The 17,758-nt window shown below is 44.8% G+C and overlaps 1 protein-coding gene across 2 annotated transcripts in view; it reads right to left on the bottom strand.

Moving 5' to 3' along the window:
- Window positions 1–15,728, bottom strand: part of C1QTNF7 (C1q and TNF related 7) — a 132,537-nt gene extending 116,809 nt beyond the window's left edge. The window contains exon 1 of one of the 2 annotated variants that reach the window (XM_025178425.2): window positions 15,597–15,728. The gene's annotated coding sequence lies outside the window, so the exon portion shown is untranslated. Of the gene's footprint in view, window positions 1–14,769; window positions 14,963–15,596 lie in introns of those variants that run through there. The other variant, XM_075930712.1, reaches the window with a different exon arrangement.
- Between the last annotated feature and the right edge of the window lie 2,030 nt (window positions 15,729–17,758).

Below are 17,758 nucleotides of genomic sequence, written 5' to 3' on the forward strand. Positions count from 1 at the left end.
TTCTCTTGGCCGTATGCCATTTTTGTTCAGCTGTTTTTGAAATGTTGAGTTCTCCTTTGTGGTAGTGTCTCCTCACAGTTCCTTCTGGGAGTCATGTGATTAGCCACACCACCATGTTTTCATGCAGTGGAGGCGGTGCCACCTTCATCCCAACATTCCACAGCATGTCCCCTCATTTCCTCCCTCCCCACCTGCCAATGCAGTCACAAAACCTGCCTCTACCTTTCCCTTTGATAATAATGCCTCAGCTCCAATGGCTAAGAATTACAGTTAACTCTGAGCAGACCCACAGATCTATCATGTGGCCCCTCAAAAGAGTGGGGCTTTCTTTCAGGACTGGCCCACAGCACAGGTCCAGGAGGTTGTGGGTCATAAAAACAACTGATTCAAAGATTTGGCTGATACACTGAAAAAGTTAGCTGCTCTGGCCTAGATCCGCAATCAGTATGAACTGGCATCGTTTCACTGAAGTTAACAGGGCTATTTACTAGACACCAGCTGGGGTTATGGACTTCTAATTCTTACACATCCCACAATTCAGTGTTTAAATACAATGACACATGTAAGAAGAGCACTTTGTGGGCAGGCCTGGAGTACAGTAGAATGAAAGCATTTGCCAATTTGCTGAATTCCAAATAGCAATAAAAGTTTGCCCTTCAAACATATCCTTATGAAACTAGGATAAAAATTACTTAGTGGCTGAGTCACAGGAATGGGGAAAGGACATTGGTCTCCACTAGAACACAGATTCTCAGCTGGGCAAGAGAGCAGGACTGGTTAACAGCTGTCAGGGAGACCACAGCCACCCCATTGTTATCATGCTACAAAATGGATTCAGGTTAGATGGGAAGGCGGTTTTAGTATAGAAGAGGGGGTACCTGATATGGAAATAAGTACCAATGCACCAGAGGCACAGGAATCTGTCCCTGCCCTCCCCCCTTCCACACACACATCTCTATTTTCTTTCAAACACTGCTAATACAGATGTTTGCAACAGGCAATTGCATTGTTCCTTGCCAGACAAGGAAGTTCAGTCATTCAGAAAAAACAGGGCAGGGATGCTACTGAGAGCACAGTTTGTCCCAGTGGCTGTTCAGCTTATCTATGATGTGTTATTTAAATAGAGTGAAAAATGTCTGGTACTTGTATAAATAAGTTCTCTTCTCTTGTAAATAATCATCACCTAAGATTCTGTATTTTGCTTTCCTGATGAATGACTTACTGGAGTTTATTAGCACCCCCCGCAGTTACTTTAGAAATACAGCTTTAATTTCCAATGTGAATGTTTTACGTGGTTTTAGTGCAATCACGTCCCTCACCCTTATGCCACGATGGAGAATTACGGGGCCAATGACCTGGTGAGCGCAGGTTGCCTCAGAGCACAGTCAGGAACAAAGCAAGTGAGAGCAGCCAGAGGCCAGCAATGGGACTGTGCAACGTCCTGGAAGGAAGCTATAGTTGATTCCTCAGAGAAGGATGGAGACAGGGATGCAGCAGAAGGAACTGAGTGCTGACATCTAAGCTGGAAAGTCAAAGCCAAGGCCTGAAAGGGCTGAAGGTGGGGGAGCATTGAAAGGGTTCACCTGCTGATGTCTCCATGCTGGAGAGTTGGACCAGGAGAATGGGGAGAGGGCCATGAGAAGTGAAACATGCTCCCTGGTGAGGATACACTCCCAGCAGAGAGAGAGTGGGGCTGGAGGGACAGTCCTGTCAGAGGCAGAAAAGGACTGACATGGATTCTTGGTGTGGCAGAAGACACTGATATATGGTATAGAAGGACTCCCACCTCTTAGGCTCATGGGTGTACCTGCTGGGATGAGTGGAGGTGTGGGAAATGGACAATGGGACTTTTTGCTGAGGGTCGATCTGGTTTGGTAATAAATCCAGCCCCAGGGAGAACAATTATTATGGAAAAAGAGTCATCATGGGATCTTTGATAGGGGAAACGAAGGCAAGTGTACTTGTTCTGCTGCAGAAAGAGCCACTCTAAGACAACCTTAATATTCTGAATGCTGGTATACTAATTCACATGGCACCCTCATGCAACAGTGATGCATTGATGGTGCACTTCGCAGTTAGTGGGGAGAAACAACCAATTTCAGTGGGACTATTAGTGATGTAGGTTGCCTCTCAGTATATGTAAGAATATCAGGTTCTGGTCCAGAGTCGGGATGTAAAATCCCATTTAATTGGCTAACAGGTTAAACATGCTGTTGAACTGTTAACCGATTGAAGGAAGATGAGAGAAAAGGTGCCCTGACACACCTCACGCAGAGGCTGCTCCATGGCAGGGGCGGATATAGGGCAGGGCGAACGGGGCAGCCGCCCTGGGGTCCGCGCTTAAAAAAGCCCCGCGCATGCGCCATGGCTAAGGGGGGGCCCCGCGGAGTTATGCTGCCCAGGGCCCCGCAAAACAGTCATCTGCCTCTGCTCCATGGAATGCAGGAGCAGTCCCTGCCTGCAGTGGGCTAGGCAGGGAACTGCTCCAGTCCACTGGTTAACCTTAACCTGTAAACCTTACATGTTCGGGGTAAGGCTTACCAGTTAACCAATTAACCCTTCACATCACTAGTCTAGAGAACCACAGGAATGCATGGAGGTTTACAGGAAGATAAAAATTTACCCCTTCATGCGTCCAACTTAATGATTCAATAGGAGGGGCCCAGATACCCCAGCTTGTTTTCAAAAACTAGCCGTTGAAAGGATTACATTCTTTCCCAATTCTCTTGATACTTCTGACTTAGTTTTTGAAGATCTGAGATTTTAATCCCCCTTGGTATTTTCAACAGCAGCAATGTGGCACACCTCTCTCCCGCTGATGAAGGCTAAGATGCAATTTGGCTCCTCATTTCACTCTAAGAATGGTCCTAGTGTCTCTCACAGTTCTCTCGCTATTGTTGGCTATACAGTATATGAATTCAGTGCTGTTCAAGAGCCCTGCCAACATCTAGTCTCCTGAGTAGGATCAAGTACGCATTTTACTTCATTAGTATCAAGCTCTCGGAGTTCTATAACAGTTTCTTCTTATACAAATTCAAATTAGTAATATAATACAGAGAAATCAATAGTAAGTTTGTTTTTGAAAATGTAATTTAACATTCCTATTATAGCTAATCACTGAAAAGCAACAATCGGACTTCAAAGTACATAATTAAAAACTCCAAATGCAGGGAAGGGCTGTTATCTGTATTGAACTAGAAAGATTAAAGTCTAAAATGGCTTTTCAGTTATTTCAGTCCAGTAACAAATTCCAAGCCAGTAACAGATATCCACACTGCATTTCAAACTGCGTCAGTCTCATCAGTCTTTTCTGTATAATATAACTGGCTGATAGGTGCCTTTTCAAACTATTTACACATAGCTATAGATGAGAAGTAAGTTGGGATATGAGGTACAGGATCAGAACTACAGTAGGCAGGAGAACCTGAGTTACACAGTAAAGGAAAGAAGTAAGAATGAGAAAAGAAATTTGCTTTTAAACATATGCAATATTAAGGGATTCATTTTCAACCACTCGAGATTATCTTTTTAGGAACGTATATGGCTCCTTATCACCAGTACCTCAGCACCTCATGATCTTTCATTATTTGTCCTCATTATGCCCAGTGATGGAATGCTAAATTGTATTATACTGCTCAGCCACTAGATGATGTTGTGTGCAAAATACCTTAGTCCTCAGCCACAGCATTAAAAGATTTTATGATTAACATAACTGATGTATATAAGCAAGCTCTGTAGCCAGTCCTTACCCTGATGAAGAAGTACATGCTCTCCCTTGTGAGGTAAGGAAGAATTATACCTATTTACAGATGAGGAGCTGAAGGTCTAAGCAAGGAGGCCAACAGACTTGCTGGGCCCCTGGCCTTGGGCTGAGGCCCTCAACACTGTGCGGGGCTCCAACAGCAATTTAAAGGGCTCAAACCGCTGCTGCTGCCACATACTAGAAGCAGCAGCCAGGAGCCCAGGGCCCTTTCAAATCACCAAGCCCCAGGACAGTTGCTCCTTCCCATTCCCCATTGATGGGCCTGGGTTTAAGCGACTCACCCAGGAACCCCATGGCACAACAGGGACTTTAGCATGGGATTTGAGAAACCTCAATTTGAGAGCTAACCACCACACAAAGCAATAACTGACCTTCGTGACTGGTTCAATGCCCAAGTGAAACCAAAAGAGCCAATAAACATGAAAAATATGTATTCTGCACAAAGTTGAGAGCCAAGAACATTAACTGTTGTTATTTTTATTGTTGCATAACAAGAAGTCAGTGGATTCAGTAAAATCCTTGTGGACAATTGTTCCTGTGACAAAACTCTTATCACTGGCATCCTTTGAGCCACTTAATGGCTAACTCCTAAATCCTAGAGGTACCTTGTCAAGAATAAAAGTGAGCCATATTAGCAGGGTTGGGTGCCAATATGCCACATTGATTGTACCACTACCAAAATTGGCCCTCTTCTGCTGACAGACTACTTAAATCTCTAGGATTATCACCTGGATGACATATTACTTATACAGGCAGTCCCCGGGTTATGTACAAGATAGGGACTGTAGGTTTGTTCTTAAGTTGAATTTGTATGTAAGTCGGAACTGGTACATATTGTAGGGGAAACTCTAGCCAAACATTTCTCCAGAGCTCAGTTTTATTCTCCCACACCTCACTTCCCTCAGTCCTTTATTCTCAAGCTGAGGTGTCTGCTGAGAAAAGCCGCTCTGTGTCTCCCTCATCTGCTGGGGAGGAGGGCGCTAGCTTCGCGTCTCCCTGGTCTGCTGGGGGGAAGCAATTAGTGCGGGGTTGCCTCACCTCGTTTGTAAGTAGGGATCCGATGTAAGTCGGATCCATGTAACCTGGGGACTGCCTGTACATGTATTTAACAGTCTGTGGACTGTAAGTATATTTGAATATTTATTCTAGATTCCCCTATACTATTTCTATACTTTCTATGTTAGCTTCACAATAGTATAAAAGCTCTGTAAATATTACATGTCCTTTATCTAATACAAAATATAGGTGAATACACTTTCTAGACAAACTCCCCACCCCCCAAAAAACAGAACAAAATCACCCTTACATATCTTGGAGATTTTTTTTAGCTACCAGAAATGTGAACATTTAAGCACCTTAGTCTGAGGGTAACATTATATATGATGGAATACGACATCCCCTTTTCCCCCCGAAAGATATATAGAAACCAGAACAGCAGAGATTGAAAGAGCTGAAATTTTATAGCTGTACTCTGAGTTGATTGGCATGTATCCAGAGACTTGTTGCATTTACTGAACTATACATACCTCAGAATCTTAGAAAATTTAAAGACAGTGTTTTTATTATGGTTCATACTCCTATAATGTCTTTTTCTTTTGAGCCCTCCAGCTGCAAGTTGTTTTAGCAAAGAGTGCATGATTGTCAGAGAATTGCCTTTATAATTTGTTACTAGATGCTGAGATCGGTATGATGTTTCATTTCTGTGCCAAGGGTTTATTATAATCACTTTACTGGGCCATGCTTGGAATATATAATTAAACTGTTTGTATTTACATCCACATCAGTTTATTTTGCACTGTGCACCCCTCCCCTCCCCAGTACACATCTGAAGATTTCATTTGGATGCGTATAACTAGTTTAAGTCTTTTGCTTGTCTGACCGTTCTAGAAAATGCATGAGTATGATAGCCTGCATGTGATTTAAAGTGAAATAGATCCACCATTGTCGGTAACCCAGTATTGTGATTTCAACACAATGATCCTTGATTTTAATTAGTTATTAGTACAGGATTAGCACAAGCATTCAAAAATCACGAGCCAGCCCCCAGAGATTTTAAATAAATACAGAGTTAAGATGAACTTAAAATATCAAGAAACTTGCACTAAAATTGCAAGTTGCCAACACTATGAGGTTTCTTTTTAATAACAAAAATGCTTGACAGAGAGCCATCTGCAAAGCAATGCACCAATCTTAACATTAGATCAACCCTTTATGTTACATTGAACCAAGGGGGAAAAATCCCCAGCCCTGTAACAGGAGCACCATTTCAGATTCTGGGATGGGATGCAACTTATTCAATGGGCTACCTAGACACTTGGAAACACTAGTGGGGCTGTGTCTACACTGCCAAAGCGATCTTGCACCAAAGCGGCCGCTCTTGCACAAAAACTTGCTGCCTGTCTACACTGGCATTGTGTTCTTGCGCAAGTAAACTGACGTTCTACTGTATAAAATCAGGGCTTCTTGCGCAAGAACTATGATGCTCCCACTCAGGAATAAGCCCTCTTGCACAACTGTTCTTGCACAAGAGGCTAGTGTAGCCAGGCAACATGAATTTCTTGCGCAAGAAAGCCCTACGGTTAAAATGGCCATCAGAGCTTTCTTGCACAAGAGAGTGTTTACACTGTCATGGATGCTTTTGCGCAAAAGCACATGCCAGTGTAGATGCTCTCTTCTGAAAGAGTTTTTGAACAAGGACTCTTCCTCAAAAGAGTTTTTTGCGTGAGAACGCGCCAGTGTAGATGTAGCCTAGTTGTTTGAAAGATAACTTAGCAATTAGCTTTATGCTGTATCTTTTATGAACTTTCTAGTTCTTATTGGAATCTTGTTATAGCTTTGGCCTTCACAACATCTCCTCGCAAAGGATTCCACAGATTGATTGAAGAAATACTTTATTTTGATTGGTTTAAATCTGCTGGCTATTAATTTCATTGGGTGACACCTAGTTCTTGTGTTATGTGAAGGAATAACTATTTCCTTATTCTATTTTTCCACATCATTCTTAATTTTAGAAACTTCTACCATATCTCTTCTTAATTATCTCTTTCCAAGATGAAAAGTCCCAGTCTTTTGAATCTCTCCTAACACAGAATAATAATTTCTGTTTTCCTTCGCTGTACTTTTTCCAAATCCAATACTTTTTTTGAGATGGGGGCAGATCAAATCTCATACAGTATTCAATATGTGGGCACATCATGGATTTATACAGAGCCATTATATCTTCTGTCTTATTATTTATCCCTTACTTAATGATTCCCAATATTCTGTTATCTTTTTGATTGCTTCTGCTCATTGAATGATGTTTCCAAAGATGTTTCCAAAGAACTATCCACAGTAATTCTGAGACCCCTTGACAGGTTCTTCCAATTTAGACACTATCTTTCATATAGCTGGGATTATATTTTGCTATGTGCCTTAACTTTGCATTTATTAACATGAATTTCTGCCATTGTGTTGCCCAGTCACTCAGTTTTATGAGATTCCTTTGTAACTCTTGGCAGTTTCATTTGGACTTAACTATCTTGAGTAATTTTGTATCATCTGCAAATTTTGCAACCTCACTGCGTACTCCTTTTTCCAGTTCATTTATAAATACGCTGAACATTACAGACCCCCTGAGTGACATCACTATTTACCTCTATCCAATCTCACCATTTATTCCTACCCTTTGTTTCCTATCTTTTAACTGGAGTGCCCGGCAATGTTTTCAGGATCATTTAACAATCCTTAATTTACTTTAATGACAAGCCTTTTGTTATCTCAGTCATTCTGTCTCTGTTTACAAACAAACTCCCTACCCCAAAAGCTGTGCTGCTCCCATCTTCCAAACGCTGTGCGGCAGCTAAGATCTCTATCAGGGGCTAGGGCAGTGGTCACCAACCAGTCAATCAGGATCTACTAGTAGATCCTGGAGCCTCTGATGGGTGATCCTGACTGGTTTGTCTGGGAGGCTATCAGCTGCCAGTTGCCCTCCTGCCACTGCTATTCCTTTCCTGCCCTCTGTCTTGTAGCTGCCCCAACCCCAGGAGTCTCCTGCTTGTTCTGCAGTGTGAGGGAGGCATAGGAGCCAGGCACTGATATCAGTGAGTCATACTCTCCTCTGTGGAAATGGAGTACAGGCATAGTGAAGCAGGGGCAGAGCCTTGGAGAAGGGGCAAGGTATATTTGGGTGTGAGGTAGATCCTAGACTGACTTAAATTCAGAAAGTGATCTTGTGTTTAAAAAGGTTGGAGACCACTTGGCTAGCATATGTAGACCTCCTGTAGAAACTCGGGGGAGGAAAGAGAAGACTAAGAGACTAGAGTGTCACACTCTCCTAAATGGCGATGCTGCCCTGGAACCTCCTCTGCTAAAAAAAGAAGGAATTAAAAGCCTTCCTTTTCTCCTGCAGTCTGCCTGGAGTACTTAGAAAACCAAACGCATTGGATACAGTATCCAGGTGATGAGAGCAGAGAGCAGCCAGTGTAGAGGTTGTCAGGGGAACAGTTCCACACACAAACTTGCCCATCATTATGCAGAAGGCCTTGAATTTTCCACTCACCACTAATAGTTGGTTTTAACATAAAATGTCATTATTAGTGGTATAACATGAAGCTGAAAACAAGACACTGACATGAGGCAAATGATGTGATTACTGCACATGAACAGGATGACACGTCCATGTAGGCTGCTCTAGAGTGCTGGGAAATTCAGTGTCTTCATTCTGCAACTCACAAATGTAACTGTGGGACGTTTCAACAAAATGGGTATTTTTGCATTGAAAAAATCAGTGAAAATTATGAATTTCTACATGAGCCTGAGCCAAAGGTGGCAGATAAAAGACTCAGCTGGAGAAGGCAAGGCCCAGCCCCCTCCTGCCCCTTCCACCCAAGGCCCCGCTCCTTCAGCAAGCCCCACCCAACCCGAGCCAGATCCTTCCTGCCCCAGCCTTCCCTTAACTACATTACCCACGGCCTATGGCTTGAGCCTTGATGGTATGTGATACACTAAGCGGCTAATCCAGGTTTCACTGGCTAAGTATACAGTACTCTTCTGGGGGGGCTGCATGTGTGGTGTTTAATATAAACTGATTCAAAAGTTGAATTAGCTATCTCCGCCTGCTCAGGCAGTTTCACTGAAGTAACTGAATTAAGCTTCATAGATTCATAGACTTTAAGGTCAGAAGGGACCATTATGATCATCTAGTCTGACCCCCTGCACAGTGCAGGCCACAGAATCTCAACCACCCCTCTTAGAATAATCCTCTCACCTATATCAAAGATATTGAAGCATTCAAATACTTTGAAGGACCCAACATGCAGAGAGTCCTTCAGCTGTGATCTGTGCCCAATGCTACAGAGGAAGGCGAAAAACCTCCAGAGCCTCTGCCAATCTACCCTGGAGGAAAATTCCTTCCCGACCCCAAATATGGCGATCAGCTAAACCCTGAGCATGTGGGCAAGACTCACCAGCCAGACACCCAGAAAGTTCCCTATAGCAACTCCTATCATCCCTCCATTGACCTATTTCCAACTGATAATGAATGGTCAATTAGTTACCAAGATCATGTTATTTCATCCAACCATCCCCTTATCATAGAATCATAGAACTGGAAGAGACCCCAGAAGGTCATCAAGTCCAGCCCCCCCGCTCTAGGCAGGACCAATCCCATCTAAATCAACCCGGCCAGGGCTTTGTCAAGCCGAGACTTAAATACCTCTAGGGATGGAGACTCCACTACTTCCCTAGGTAACCCATTCCAATGCTTCACTACCCTCCTAGTGAAATAGTTTTTCCTAATATCCAATCTGGACCTCTCCCACCACAACTTGAGACCATTGCTCCTTGTTCTGCCATCTGTCACTACTGAGAACAGCCTCTCTCCATCCTCTTTGGAACCTCCCTTCAGGAAGTTGAAGGCTGCTATCAAATCCCCCCTCACTCTTCGCTTCTGCAGACTAAACAGACCCAAGTCCCTCAGCCTCTCCTCGTAGGTCATATGCTCCAGCCCCCTAATCATTTTGGTTGCCCTCCGCTGGACCCTCTCCAATGCTTCCGCATCCTTTTTGTAGTGGGGGGCCCAGAACTGGACACAATACTCCAGATGTGGCCTCACCAAAGCCGAATAAAAGGGAATGATGACATCTCTGGATCTGCTGGCAATGCTCCTCTTAATGCATCCTAATATGCCATTAGCCTTCTTGGCTACAAGGGCACACTGTTGACTCAGATCTAGCTTCTCATCCACTGTAACCCCCAGGTCCTTTTCTGCAGAACTGCAACTTAACTGGTTGGTCCCCAGCCTGTAACTATGCTTGGGATTCTTCCGTCCCAAGTGCAGGACTCTACACTTCTTTGTTGAATCTCATGAGATTGCTAGTGGCCCAATCCTCCAATTTGTCTAAGTCACTCTCTGTCCTATCTCTGCCCTTAAGCGTATCTACCTCTCCCCCCAGCTTAGTGTCATCTGCAAACTTGCTGAGGGTGCAATCTATCCCCTCATCCAGGTCATTAATAAAGATATTGAACAAAACCGGTCCTAGAACCGAACCTTGGGGCACTCCACTAGAAACCGACCGCCATCCTGACATCGAACCGTTGATCACTACCCGCTGGGCCCGGCCTTCTAGCCATCTTTCTATCCATCTTACCATCCATTTATCCAATCCACATTCCCTTAACTTGCTGGCAAGAATATTGTGGGAGACCGTATCAAAAGCCTTGCTAAAGTCAAGGTATATAACATCCACTGACTTTCCCATGTCCACCGAGCCAGTTACCTCATCATAGAAGCTAATCAGATTGGTCAGGCACGACTTGCCCTTTGTGAATCTCTTAGTAAGTAACACAATTATTTTCTTCAAAATCACTCCTGGTCTCTTCAAACTCAAAAACAAGTCACATATGTGCTATTACATGCATAATAAGAATTCAGAAGCAGAAGTATTACTTCTTGAGCTTAAGGTGAATCTTCATTCTTCATCTGTAGGATTGTGGAAGTTCTGTTATTGTTCTTGGCCTGCAGACACTACAGGGAAGGGACCTGTAAAAGCTATTACTCAACAACAGAAGCTGTGTGAAAATATTCATGCCCCAAAAGCTAAACACAGTAAATTCTTTGCTTTTTTTTTCACTGTTCTATTTACGTAGAGAAATTTCTGCCTCTTGAGTGAAACGCAGCGTTGCGGTCAAAAAACTGCGTTGTCAAAGTAGTCCTTTTCCTGCCTACTAGAAAATTATGCAAGGTTGTGTACTGCAGGTGTTACAGCTGCAGCTTCAGTAATGTAAACAAACTATTGAGTTAAAAGCATATTCAGTCTGGAATAGTAGAAACTAACAGGATTTGTAGTGGACTGCATTTCTAAACTCTGCCTCATGTAAACCCAGAGTGGAAGAATATCCAGATTGGACAGTACAGGGCCCCTGAAATGCTGGGCACAGGAGAAACAAAGGGAGCATGAAGTGTTGGTATTAGTGGGAGGCAAGAAACGGGGGCAAAAAGATGATACAATAGAATGTCTATTCTCCTCACTTCTCTTGAGTTGGTTTTAACTGTAGACATTCCTAGGGAAAGAAGTGATTATGATGGATATGAAAACAGACATGCATTCTTAAAGATTCCACACCCACTTTATTTCAGCCAAATAAATCAAAGTCTATTAGTAGTAGTACTTGTGCCTAGAGGTTGCAATCAATGTTTAGGGCCATTTTGCACTAGACGCAGTAAAGATGAATAAAGTCCCTGCTCCAGAGAGCTCACAAACTAAAATTATGATAGGTACGCTGATGGCGGAAATTGAACTAGGGCTCTCCAGAGCCAAAGGCATAAATTCCTACAATTTGAGCTAAATGGCCAGGCTGAGAGCGCTAGCAGACCCATATCCTCTATGGACTGGGCACAAGGCGGGATATGTAACACTTCCTGTGTTACAATGGCCATACGCAGTAGGCAGATGAAACGGTAGGGTTACCATAATTGAACTTTCCAAAAAGAGGACACCTGGTGCCTTCTGATCCCGCTTTGGAAGCAGCTGCTCCACTCACACAGGAGGCCGGGCTCAGGAGCTGGCAAACGTGTCCCCGTGCATGCCAAGCTTGGGGCTCTGGCTGCCACCTTGCTGCTGCCAGGGCTGCTGTTGCCCCCGCTGGCGCTCATGGTGGCAGGAGACACCGCATGCCGGGCTCCTGCTTCCCCGCTGCACTGCCCCAAGATGCATGGCAGTGCAGGCTCCAGCAGTGCCACCAACCCCGGCTGCTGTGAGGCCAGGAGGAGAGAGTGGGGGGCCAGAGAAGCTGCTGGCTGGGGCCTGTCCTGGAACATGGAGTTAAAGGCACCAAGCAGACAAGAAGCTAGAAAAGGAACCCAAGAATCCTGCCTCCCCTCCCCCAGAGCCAGGCACCCCAGCCCCCCTCTAATCCAATGCCCCTTCCCTCCCCCAGAGCCAGGCATCCCCAGCACCCCCCTCCCATCATGTTTCCCTTTCCCCCAGAGCCAGGCACCACCAGCTTCCCCTGCTCTAACCCACCCCTCCCCCAGAGCCAGTCACTACCAGCTCCCCCTCCTTTAACCCAAAGCCCTCAGAACCAGGCACCCCCCAGCCTCCCGGCTCTAACCAAATGCCCTTCCCCTCCTGCAGAGCCAGGGACATAACCTAGAGGGGCAGAGGGTAATGAGCGGTCTCTCCATGGGAGGAGTCAACCCTCCCCCCCGACATCGGACCTGCACTGGGTCTTACCGGAACCTCCACCGCTGTGGCCACAACCTTTTCCCACCAGGTGGTGGGGCACATGCACAGACAGGCTGTTAACCATCTGGGTGCACAGCTCTGAACATTCAGTTTGACAGGCACGTGCCCCCGCGCCCAGTCCCCTCCCTGATCCCCTTTGCAAAGCAAAATCCTGGACATTTTTAGCCATTTAAAAAATCAGGCTGGCAGAGATTTAATACGTAAGTGAAAAGGAGGACATGGCTGGGAAAAACCGGACATATGGTACCCTTACTGACTCAGGTGTGCAGGGTTCATGCTAAAAACAGTGCTGACATGTGCTTGGGCTGAGCCCAGGATCTGCGTACAACCTGGTGAGATCTGAGGCTTTCACAGCCAGGCTCCAGTCTGAGCAGGAATGTCTACACTACTATTTTTAGTTCCACAGCATGAGCTCCACCAGCCTCCGTCAGTTGACCTAGGTTTTGAGACTTGCTACACTGCTGTGATTTTTTTTGAAGTCTAGACATATCCTGAGGAGCTGTGGGGGAGACCTTACATTCTGTGCATGCCTTTTCTGTACCTCCAACGTTGAACTCGCAACTTTATAGAAGGGTGGCTTCCTTTTTAGAAGGTTCTAATTCAGACAAAAATGAGCTTTCTAATTTTTCAGAATCTTACTATATTTATGCCATTTGCATTGAATTTTAGGGCTCTGATGACTGAATTTTATGCTTATGGTTGGCAATGCTATGAGTCAGTTGCCCTGGGTTCTGAGGGTGTATCTATACTGCACCCTTAGCTTGAAATAAGCTATGCAATTTGAGCTATGCAAATTGTGTAGGTTATTTTGAGTGTATTTTGAAATAGCTTATTTTGGTCCACACCGCACCACATTTCAAAATAAACTGCTATTCTGAAATTTCCCTTAATCCTCCTGGAACAAGATTTACACAGGGACATCAGAACAGTGTGCCCGTTATTTTGAAATATATTTTGAAATAACGGACTTGTTCGAAAGATGTGGAATAGCTATGTTGGGATACCAGAAGCATCCCAAAAGAACGCCACAGTGTAGACGTACCCGAAGAGTCACTGTGGTGTAAATGTTCCCTGAGCGAGGCACTGCTCAACCCATTCCTAACCAGTACAATGGGGGAACTGCTGTTGCTTTCTCCTCTATTCTTCCCCATCCTTTCAGACATTCTCCAATAGGACTTTTTGTGGCTCTAACACCACACAAAAACTTACTTCTCCTGGATATTATATCATCTTTAGCTGAACCCAAGAGTATACCCTATTGTACCATGGAATGAGCAACACAAAATATACCAAAGCATTTTCTGCACCAAAAGAAATAAATTGAGACCCCTGAAACATTCGTGTATGGAAAAGAAAATATCTATAGAAAAAGATTTGACCGGTTGTCTTTAAAGGAGCACATATGCACATTTACACCACTTTAATTATTGTAAATGGAACTGTGAATGAACCATGGCACTAATAACACCTGTAGTATCTGAGCTTATCTTATGGCTATATTAATTGAACTAACTCTATGAGCAAGGAGTGCCTTAATATCATTCTAATATGATCATCCTTTGTTTTGCTGGGAGATTAAAAATAAACCATTCATTGATGTGGGACCTTAGAGTAGTTTTGTTCTGCTATTGCAAAGCCAGCTAGGCACACCCAGAACATGTTTCTCCACTACCTTGCACACTGTGGAGCCAACAACATTTGTGCAAAATAAATCAAAAGGAGGTGGAAGACAATGGCAAGTCAGAAAAGAAGCACTTTGCACTCGCTTTGCAGAGATAAATGACTCCACAAGGTGCATATTAGGGATGTAATAGTGTAGTCAATTAACCAATTAATTGATAAGCAAAAGCTTATAGGTTAATGCTATAGACTGCACACATTTCTCTCCCCCTTGCCAGTAATTTTTTAGCAGGCTGGTGAGCAGCCTGGCTCAGCCCTGGCTTGTAATGGGTCTGGGACCCACCCCTGCTGTGGCTCTGTATTTAAAGTGTATCAGGAGCCAGCTGGGCAGGCAGTCCGGCTCAGTTCTGGCATCTGCCGGGTCTGGGAGCTCAGACCGCCCCCCCCCCCCAAGACAGGGGCTGCTGCCACCCCATGCTGCTGCCTCTTTATCAGAGGCAGCAGCATAGGGCGACAGGCAGCTGGTCAGCGAGGGGAGCTTTTTTGCCAACAGCTCTGGTTCACTGGGCTGGACACTCTGCTTCTCTTTGGACCCAGAGTTAGTCTATATCTCTGAGTCTGTCCCAGGTAGTACTTTCCCAAAGAGCCCCGTTTATTTACAGCCTCCTCCTGTATACTGGTTTGTGTAGCCCTTCTCAGGCACCGCCAGAGTCTCTCCTTTCTAGGGCAATCAGCAGCAATTGAAGCAGCCTGCTAGATCCAAGCCCCACAGGCTCTCAGTCCCAGGCTGTAACTGCAACACAACAGCTCCTGGACTGGATAAAAGGCTCTTCCATAGCAGCCTGGCTCCCCTCTCCCAAAATGGAGAGCCCCAGACTGCCAAGCACCTCTCTCAACATGCCCAGACAAGCCCTCTTTCTTGGTTTCCTTAGGGGGTCATGGGAGTTGTAGTCTTTAGGTCTAGATTGCAGCACACAGGATCCTCCCAGAAAAAGTGAGAGGTATCTTTAGAAAGGGGACAACATTAGTCTCTAATGTGCTACAAGACTACTCATTGTTTTTAAGGTTACAGACTAACACAGCTACCCCTCTGAGACTTTTCATTCTCAGGGACAGTTTAGCCTTTAGTTAAAGTGCATATTAGTAAATCTAGCTCCTGGGTCACAGGAAACTCAATTCCTTCCTGGTGTAACATTGACTTCAGTGGAATAACAAAGGGAATGAATTTGGCCAATTTACTTTATTTCTAATATATGCTGAGACAAATGTCATGTGGAAACAAACCCTATGAAACACCAGCAAACTCTGAGCCAAAGGGAAGAGTCACTAAATGATTAACCCAGATGGACTCTGTAATCCCATTAAATCCTTCCCTTAAATCTAATGGGAAAGACAAGAGGAGGAAGCCAATCAGAGCTGCATGCTGCATAAAGGGTCCCTACAGTTTCCAACCCCTTCTGTTACATTAGTACTATGGGTGTTCTTACCTTAAGGGCACACCTTCAAGTTCTGTGCCTCCTCTGAACACAGCAGAAGCCAGCACTAGTCCCTGCAGGACACCATACATCTGGAAGCATGTCTGAGGGGTTGAGTGCTGCTGCTTTTTAGCTTCCCACAACATCACATAGTGGTAGAAATGCATTATTGCAGGATGGGAAAAATACAAGCCTCTATTCCCAAGATGAGCAATACTTTTTATTGGGGGATGGAGAGGGGGGGAGCAATCCAAGATTTTGTTAAATGGTCAAGAGCCACACTTTTCTATAGAGGAGGTGTGGGGTGTGGGACAGAAGTTAGGTGCAGAAGGGAGCTAGGGATAGGGGACTGGGTTACAGGAGAGGGTGTGGGGTCTGAGAGGGAGTTTGAGTGAAGTAAGGGGTTGTGACATGGGGCAGGGGATTGGGATATGGGTGCAGGAGAGGATTCTGGCCTGGGGGAAGGGTGTAGCAGGATGCAGGGTCTGGGAGGGAGTTGGGGTGCAGGGGGGCCTGGGGTGCCAGAGGCAGGCTCTGGCCAGGAGGTGCTTGCCTAAGCATCCCCTGGCCAACAGCACTATCAAGCAGGCTTCCCTGCCTGCCAGCAACCCCGGGCTGGCTGTTTCATTTGCCTCTGTGCTGTGTGCGTGTGTGTGTGGTGGGGGGGAGCTTCACAAGCTGCCCATGCCCCCAGCAAAATCTCTCAGCTAGTATTGGGTAGAAAGCAGCCAATGGGAGCTGAGAAATTGTGCTGCACTGCTCAGCACAGTGCAGCACACTGCTAAGTCTCTTAGCTCCCATTATCCAGTTTCCAACCAAAAGGAGCTGAGAGACTTTGCTGGAAGTGGGGACAGCATGCAAAGCCACCCCTTTCCCCACAGCAGAGAGCCACAGGGAGCAGTGAGCCCCTCTGAGTGGCGCTGTTCCATGCCACAGAGGCAAGCAGGCTGAATTAAGAAGCTTGGTAGGCTGCATCTTGCCTACCCCTGCTCTATTCACACTCCCCATCCCCCATTTCTCTCTCTCTCTCTCTCTTTGTTTTAATCATTTTGTCTTTGAAAGGCTGGATGGTATTGGAACCCCTTGGTTCTGCAGACCAGGAGGGGCTAAAGGGGCAGACAGATGTAATCATTATAATTAAACATGCACAGAACATTCACAAACCTGTGGAGGATAAAAACAAAATGGAAAGGATTGGGCCCAAGACAACTGCAATCAGACGCAGGTGGTAGGAGCTAATAGAGGCCTGAAATGCTGGTTACTAGAATCTTAGCCATATTGTAGGTTGATCTGAAGTTTTCCTAAGAGCTAGGGCTTCTTAACAAATGTAGCCCATGGAGAGGATTACTGTTCCCAGATCTTATAGAAAATGATTCAATGTGCTTTGCAACGGCATTTTCAATAAAAACATATTTCTTAAAAGATTTGATGGAAATCACTATAATTTCTCCACCCCCAGAATTAAAGCCCAAAAATTTAATTCAGTGTAGTGGGATGAATGATTTAGGTTGTGATGCCAGAAGGTCAGATGCCTGCTCTTGCCCAGGCTACAGGCATTAGCTAAGAACTAACAAACTCATAGCTGGAGACCAGACCAGTTCACCTGTTTGTCAGTTTTGCTGATAATGGGTATCAGTTGCATAAAATATATATTTAGTAATCAGACTTTTTGAAATACTTCCTGACTTTTCCTACAAATTGTTACATGCATTAATCTCACCTGAAATTATAGGCTGTGTCTAGAGTGGCATGATTTTGCGCAAATACTTTTAACAGAAAAGTTTTTCTGTTAAAAGTATATGTGCAAGAGAATGTCTATACTGGCATGTGCCTTTGCGCAAAAGATTTGCTTTTGCGCAAAAGCATCCGTGCCCAGTATAGACGCTCTCTTGAGCAAGAAAGCTCCGATGGCCATTTTAGCCATTGGGCTTTCTTGCGCAATAAATTAACGTTCCTGTCTACACTGGCCCTCTTGCACAAGAAGCACTGATTTTCTACATTACAAAATCATTGTTCTTGCGCAAATTCTCGCAGCCAGTGTAGACAGGCGGCAAGTTTTTGCGCAAAAGCAGTTGCTCTTGCGCAAAATCATGCCAGTCTAGACGCACCCATAGTGTTCAATACTATAAGAAAATATGTCAAGTTTTACTTTAGAATTTTGAAAATGTTTGCTC

This window comes from Pelodiscus sinensis, chromosome 5, assembly GCF_049634645.1.
Source record: "Pelodiscus sinensis isolate JC-2024 chromosome 5, ASM4963464v1, whole genome shotgun sequence".
NCBI classification, from domain to species: domain Eukaryota; kingdom Metazoa; phylum Chordata; order Testudines; family Trionychidae; genus Pelodiscus; species Pelodiscus sinensis.